This window comes from Pygocentrus nattereri, chromosome 14, assembly GCF_015220715.1.
Source record: "Pygocentrus nattereri isolate fPygNat1 chromosome 14, fPygNat1.pri, whole genome shotgun sequence".
NCBI classification, from domain to species: domain Eukaryota; kingdom Metazoa; phylum Chordata; class Actinopteri; order Characiformes; family Serrasalmidae; genus Pygocentrus; species Pygocentrus nattereri.
Genome location: NC_051224.1, coordinates 25,895,237 through 25,902,117, shown reverse-complemented (window position 1 = coordinate 25,902,117; position 6,881 = coordinate 25,895,237). Strand labels below are relative to the sequence as shown.

At 40.6% G+C, this 6,881-nt stretch overlaps 1 long non-coding RNA gene and 1 other non-coding gene across 2 annotated transcripts; one reads left to right on the top strand and one right to left on the bottom strand.

Annotated features, from left to right (window-relative positions):
• Positions 1-2,887: 2,887 nt before the first annotated feature.
• Positions 2,888-4,919, bottom strand: LOC108436953. The gene is made up of 2 exons (XR_001858573.2): positions 4,836-4,919; positions 2,888-4,034 (listed from the first exon to the last, which is right to left on the bottom strand). It is a non-coding gene; the product is annotated as an uncharacterized LOC108436953 (long non-coding RNA).
• Positions 4,920-6,021: 1,102 nt separating this feature from the next.
• On the top strand, positions 6,022-6,093 carry trnat-cgu. The gene has a single exon. It is a non-coding gene; the product is annotated as a tRNA-Thr (tRNA).
• The last annotated feature ends 788 nt before the right edge of the window (positions 6,094-6,881 follow it).

The following is a 6,881-nucleotide window of genomic DNA, read 5'->3' as shown; positions in this document are numbered from 1 at the left end:
GACTCTGACATTCACCCGTGTTCTCTTATGTGAGATTTGTTCTTAAGTAGGAACAGAATCTACACACACTCAAGAGCACAAAGGTGAGAACAGTTCTGCGCTTTAAGAACACATCATGAATCTGACATAGACTTTTTCTTAGAACCTTTCTCAAGAACACATTTAAGAACAGACTTAGGAGGATACTGGAGAACGAGGCTCAATCAGGAACCATGAACACTCAGAGAACCCTTTGCATGATTAAATGGTTCTTTACATGGTTAAATGGTTCTTCAGATTGATAGAAAGTATGTTATACATGGTTCTGTATAGAACTTGATTCTATGTAGCACCACAAAGGGTTTCCAATGTTAGAATCATGCAGAACCAAATACAACACAGTCTGCATTAATCTGAAGAACTATTTCACCATGCTGGGAAACATGTAATCATGCAAAGTGTTCTGTGAGTGTTCATGATTCTATACAAAACCTTTGCTAAAGAACCCTTGGAGAGCCATCTTTTTTAAGAGTGTACTATACTTTGTGCACTTCTACAAATCAAAAGTCTTTTTTTTGTATGTCGTTAATTCTTTGTTAATTTTGAACGCGACCAGTTTTAACTACACAGAAATAACAAAACGGTTTCACACTTCATTGAACGTTAGTAGTTAGCTAACGTTAGCTTTAACCTGATCTGCCCAGTTTGCCTCCTAACATTTGGAAATCTTTAGCTGCGTATCACAAATAGCCTAATGGAAAAAAGTCACAGAAATAGGACAAAGATGTTTAATTTTTTTTTTTAAATGTCAAATTTGATCATTTTCTTCCCTTCATTTATTCACTTTCCAGGCAAAATGGCTATTAAGTTATTCATTTTTCAGGGAAGACACTTATGAACAGAATCACTTCGCACAGAAATTACAGACACCACTCAACAATTTACTGTCAGACAAGCCCAGAATCGGTCCTCAGTGCGGACTCAAGTATTCGGGACAAGTGTGAAAACGCCGTTAGTCACTTTTATTTTCATCATAAGTCCCATGGTGTCTTAATGAATGCATTTACTGCTTTCTTTAATTCTTTTAATAGACTTATTTGCCTCACACCGCCAGATCTAAATCTATTCGAGTGTCAGTGAATCTCTTTCCCTTTATTCCAGCTTCCGTTGTTTTCAGGTGACTCACTTTCAGTTCCTCAAAGTAGATAGATAGATGGATAGATAGATACATTATTGGTCTCAAAGGAAATTTAGCAGTTTCTGCAAACACACCTCAGAAGTTCAATCTTAGGGGTGCTTTCACTCCTACCTTGTTCAGTTCTGAACTTTGGACTTTTCAGTTTGGTTCGAACCAAAGTAGCAGATGTGAAAGGTGCCTCGGGCCAAAATTTCCATTCACCAAAAGAGGTGGTCTTGGTCTGGATCAAACTAAACTATGGTTCAGTTCGTCTGCAGTGTGAAAACACTTTTTGGATGGTTTAGACCTCTGGACCAATTACAGAAGGCTGAGGCAGGATGGCATCACCCATTAAACAACACAAGAAGAAAAAGAAGCTGAAAGCAGTAAAAATGAGTCGCGGTAGCTCAGAGGGAAGAGACCATTTGTAATTTGCAAAAAGTAAAAAAAAAAAAAAAACATAAAAATGCTGAAAAGCGTCCCTTATTCTCTGAGAGGATGAGACAGAGAGAGAGAGAGAGAGAGAGAGAGAGAGAGAGAGAGGATATACATTTTTCTCCATTCAAATGGAAAAGCCTGCCCACCAAACTGACCACAGACGGATGTCAGACGCTCCTCTACAAACCAATCAGTGTCCTGCACAATGAGACGTATCCCACACAGGTGATGACTACAAGACGCAGGTGAGCCATGTAGAGTTCTTAGTGCACTCACTCACTAAACTGCAATGAGAAACCAAAACTAACCAGATTAAATGTACACAGTGTAACAGAAACTTGAACTTTTTGGTGTGAAAACAACCTCAGAAGTTGGTTGTACTTTTCAAACCTGTCTTGAATACTTGAGTCCACGCCCAGGACTGATTCTGGAGCAGAGAGCTTCCACACATGCAGCAGACCCACCAGGGTTTCTCCAAACCATCATTTTTCAGAAGGACAAGATATCGGATCTCTGTTCTGCTCTCGGACTTGACACACAGCCTTTAAAAACAATCAAATGTACCGAACTGGCAAGCGGACCCGGGTCTGGAAATGGCTCTACTGTGAAAACGCCACCTGATTCTCAGGATCTGAGTAATCCTGCTCACATATTCAGACCCAGCCAATAAAATCTTACGCCACACCTTGGATGTCCAGTTTCTGTGTTCAGATGTATTCACTTTTCTCAGGGAGGTTCTTATTGACAGCTACACATCCTTTCAGACCCATGGCACTCAGTCGTCTTCTCACAGTGGAAAGACGGACAGAAACACCTCTGGATGTTTTCAGATCTGAAGCTTTGATTTTCTCCTCTCTCTCAAAGATGAAAGCTTTAAGTGCTGTTTATCTGATGGGGGCAGTTTTGGGGTCTGCCACGTCTTTCAGGTTTGTTGGGTGCCTTCTTATGCCTGTGAAATATCTCATATCAAATCTTCTCAAAAATATCTTTTGAAACATTAATTAATTTAATTGCCATTTTGACTGGAAATTACATAAACTGATGGTGGTCTCTGACTTTTGCACAGTACTGCAGACCATCCTGGTATTAACACACTACATCATTATGTGTTTCCAGACTTGAACATGCCACTCGCCCTAAAAACTAAAAGCACTTGATTTGAGACACAGGAATAGACCATGATAAACATATTTAAAAGTCTCCCAGTGCAAAACTCCACTGTAACAGCCTTATAACCGCATGATGACACCACACTGAAGAATCACTGCTAGCGCAGAAGAATGATCTCATGGCTTTGAAGCTCCAGCCTGGTCCTGGAGTCGTTTGCAGTAGCATTTATTAAAGACAATGTATGAGCTCAGCATGATAAGGCCTGTTGAGATGATTTCTGAGTGCAGGTTCCATTCCAGCTCAAAACGTGGCTTCTTGGCCCATGAGTTCATACCATTTCATAAGTACACTGTTGCTATGGCATCTACCAGCACCACAGATCTTCTGGTTCTTTTCTCCTACCCCTTTTCCATGCTTATTGGTGCACAGACTCCGTTCTGATTCCCCAAAGCCATTTGAATGATCATGTTGTCTATATGAGAAGGTAAAAGTGCAGTTTGTGAAATGACACAACCACATCCAGTTCTGGTCCTCTGGAGGAACATGAGGAACATGGTCATAATCCCAGGCTAACATCTTGTCTCTGTGATGATGAGCTCAAATACTCAGTATAATGGCTTGCTCTCCAAATTCTTGTGGAGAATCACACCTTTGTGCATTACAGCCACATGAGGATACAACGTTTAGGAAGCTCCAGCCTGGTCCTGGAGGGTCCAGCAGTGGTTAGCGTTTTGGAAGACGTATGTATTCAGATGTTTTCAGATCTAAAGCAGCTTTAGTTTTGGTGTCTACCAAGTCTTCCAGGTGGTTATTAGGAGTACCATTTGTTTTTTCACTTTGACTTTTTCCATGTTCTTGGACAAACATGTGGGGAATCACAAATTTGTGTGTTACAGCTACATGAGGATACCACGTTTAGGAAAGTGCAACTCTTGGAGAAGAATGATAAGATCATTCATTGAAGCTCCAGCTTGGTCCTGGAGGGTCCAGCGGTGGTTAGCGTTTCTTGAAGACGATGTATGAAATCAGCACAATGAGGCTTGCTGAGAGGAACATGATGACAAACTGGTGGACGCTGAGGACACTCTCTAGAGTGTGTATGCGCTCCTCCATGGCACTGGTGTGGAAGTAGTCATAGACGTAGGCCCCGATACCCCACACCATCCACACTATGTCCACAATTAACTTCATGGTTTAGACGTTTAGCCCAGTTTACTGTGTTCCTGAGCCCGACGAATCATTCTGTAGCTGTCATTCTATAACTGGACATCCAGTCGAGCTGTAGGTGTCTGGTCTGAAGCAGCAAGCCACCTTGAGCAGCTTTAGATGCCTGCTGAACAAGACAAGACATTATAGCCATGACAACAAACCTCCACTGGATTTAATGCTAAAACCAAGACCATAAAATGTGTTTATAGCATTAGCTGTGCAGTTAGACTGTTTACACATTATACACACAAAAAATATGGTTCTTCAAGGGTTCTTTAGTACATGGAATGACTCTATTTAGAACCACAAATTCTGTATACAATCATTTCATGCTTAAATGGTTCTCTGCATGGTGAAAGATGTTCTCGAGAGTGATGGAGAACATGCTATACATGGATCTATATTGAAACCTTTTGAAAATATTTCTATATAGAACCAAAAAGGGTTCTTCTGTTGTTACAAGGAAATTGTAACACTAGTAGAACACTAGCTTTTTGGAGCTATACAACTGTGACTTCTGTCTAGAACCACTGGCACGCTTGAATGGCTGCTTGCATTGAGAATGTGTTGTATGTGGATCTATACAGAACCTTTATGGTGTTACATAGAACCATGGAGAACCATGCACTGTACATATTCAATCAATCTGAAGAATGTCACCATGCAACGAATCTTTAAAAAATGGAATGGTTCTATATAGGACTCATGGTTCTAAACAGAACCTAGCTTTACTAAAGACCCCTTAAAGAACCAGTGTGCACATGTAAACAGTCTAACTGCGCCGCTAATGCTATGAACACGTATGGTATTGGTTTTAGCATTAAATCCAGTGCTTAGCATTAGCACACCGTTATAGAAGACTAAATAGTTATGAAAAAAGACCCAACAAGCGCAAAAAGGGTAAAATATTCGCTCCACTTACCTAAATCTTACAAAATCTGCTTCGTAAAATGTCTTACGAACAACACGTTCAACGGTTTGTATTTCCCACCCATATTCCGGAAAGCCCCGCCCTTGAGCATTAGGATTGGCTACTCACAAGCATATCTCCCGTTGGTTGACATGCACCAGCCAATCCTAGCGCAGGTAACGGAATTCTAGCAGCCAATCGCAGCCGAGAGAGGGCGGGTGTTTGTCACAATTTGGGTGGGAAAAAATAAGAAGCACATCAGCTGTTACTGTACTATTTTTGTACTATTTCGCGCAGACTCAGTGCAAACGCGTACACGATCTATTTTAATCTGTTGAAATCTTAACACTGAAAACGTCGCATACGACATTGCTTTTAGATTAGGTTACAGGGCGTGTCTCCTTTAGCTGTTATTGTTTTTAACGCTACAGGGGAACTCTGCCGAATTAAAAAAAAATCTACACTCTCTTAAACCACTCTCGTGCAGAGTGGTTTGGAGTGAAACGCTCTGTTCTATAGTCAGAATTGTTCACGGTGGTGGTGATAGGAACCAGATGTCCACCTCTAAAAGCTCCTTTACAGGAAGTTATTAACATGAAATGGTTAATTTAAATAGGCTCCAGCACCCCCCCCCCAAGCCGTGCGACCCTGAAGGAGAAGCGGCTTAGAAAATGGACGGATGGTTAACTTATGAATTCACTGCCTGATGACTGAGACACTGTTTCATGATAGTTCTGGGAAGATTTTGTCCTTAAACTCTACTCATAGTGGAGGGATACATAACATGCAGGGCGCTGTGAGGCGAAATAGTCCCCAAAGAAAACTTATTATTTCAGATTTTGCACTATTTTCCATCATCAACATTCCATATAAACTCAAAAGACTCGTGTAGGTTCACTGGTGGTTCTGGATAGTAAATAAAATGTCTATATTTGTGTTGTAGTCATGGTGACCCCAGGTTCCTATCACCACCATTGTAAAGACATCTGAACCATTCACACCAAGCCGCTCTGAATCTCTCTGTTTACATCTCACACACTGGATTATGGGATGATTTTGAAATATTGGTGGAATTCCCCTCTTGAAACCAAACGATATTATATCGAGGTGAGAGCGAAGTAATTTCTGAATTCGGTATTCGTCAGAAAGAGTTGGGAAGTTCATTCAAATGACCTGATTTTGGCCGTGGAGACCGATAGGCGCGGTGGCCAAGTGGTAAGGCGTCGGTCTCGTAAACCGAAGATCGCGGGTTCGAACCCCGTCCGTGCCTACGATACAACGGAGAGGCATGTTTTTAATAAATTTAAATATATATATATATATATATATATGTGTACATATATGTGTACATAATACAATATATACACTGACCCCCCACAGAATGAAAACCTCCCGTTTGTTTCTATTGACATTTTTATGCCCTTATTTTAAAGTCTTATTCCAATGATGAAGCGATGTTATAGTCTTCACACATTCCTTACTGAAAAAAAATAAAACCTTTAAGAAATTATGTTAAGCCAATTCATATTAGAAAGCAAAATCATCAGGTTTTAATTCTAATGGTTCTAACAGTGTTTTTTATCCAACAGGGCTTTTATCTGCTATTATAAGCTGCTTCGTCTTATAGCTGCACTCTACAAAGTGACCACAAGATGGCGTCGGAAAACCGTAAAGTACACAGTAGTATTAAAGCGCAGCAGCTTTAATGCAACACCTGGGCGTGAATATCAGTGCAGTTCAGTGCTGAGACTCCAAAATAAAAACACTGAACAAAAAGGAAAAAAGACACACACACACACACACACAAGCAAACACACCCCCTTACACCCCCAAACAAACACACACACAGGGGAATAGCATCAGAATTTCAGATTTTGGGCCCTGGGCACAGTTCTCTCACAAGAATATATAGGAAAGGAGAAAATACACGTACACACACACACACACACACACATACATATATATATATATGTATTTATAATTATTATTATTACCTCTATGAGGCTGGTCTGTATTAAGCATTAAACAGCTGAAGATCAGTAAGGTAGGCGTGCTCTG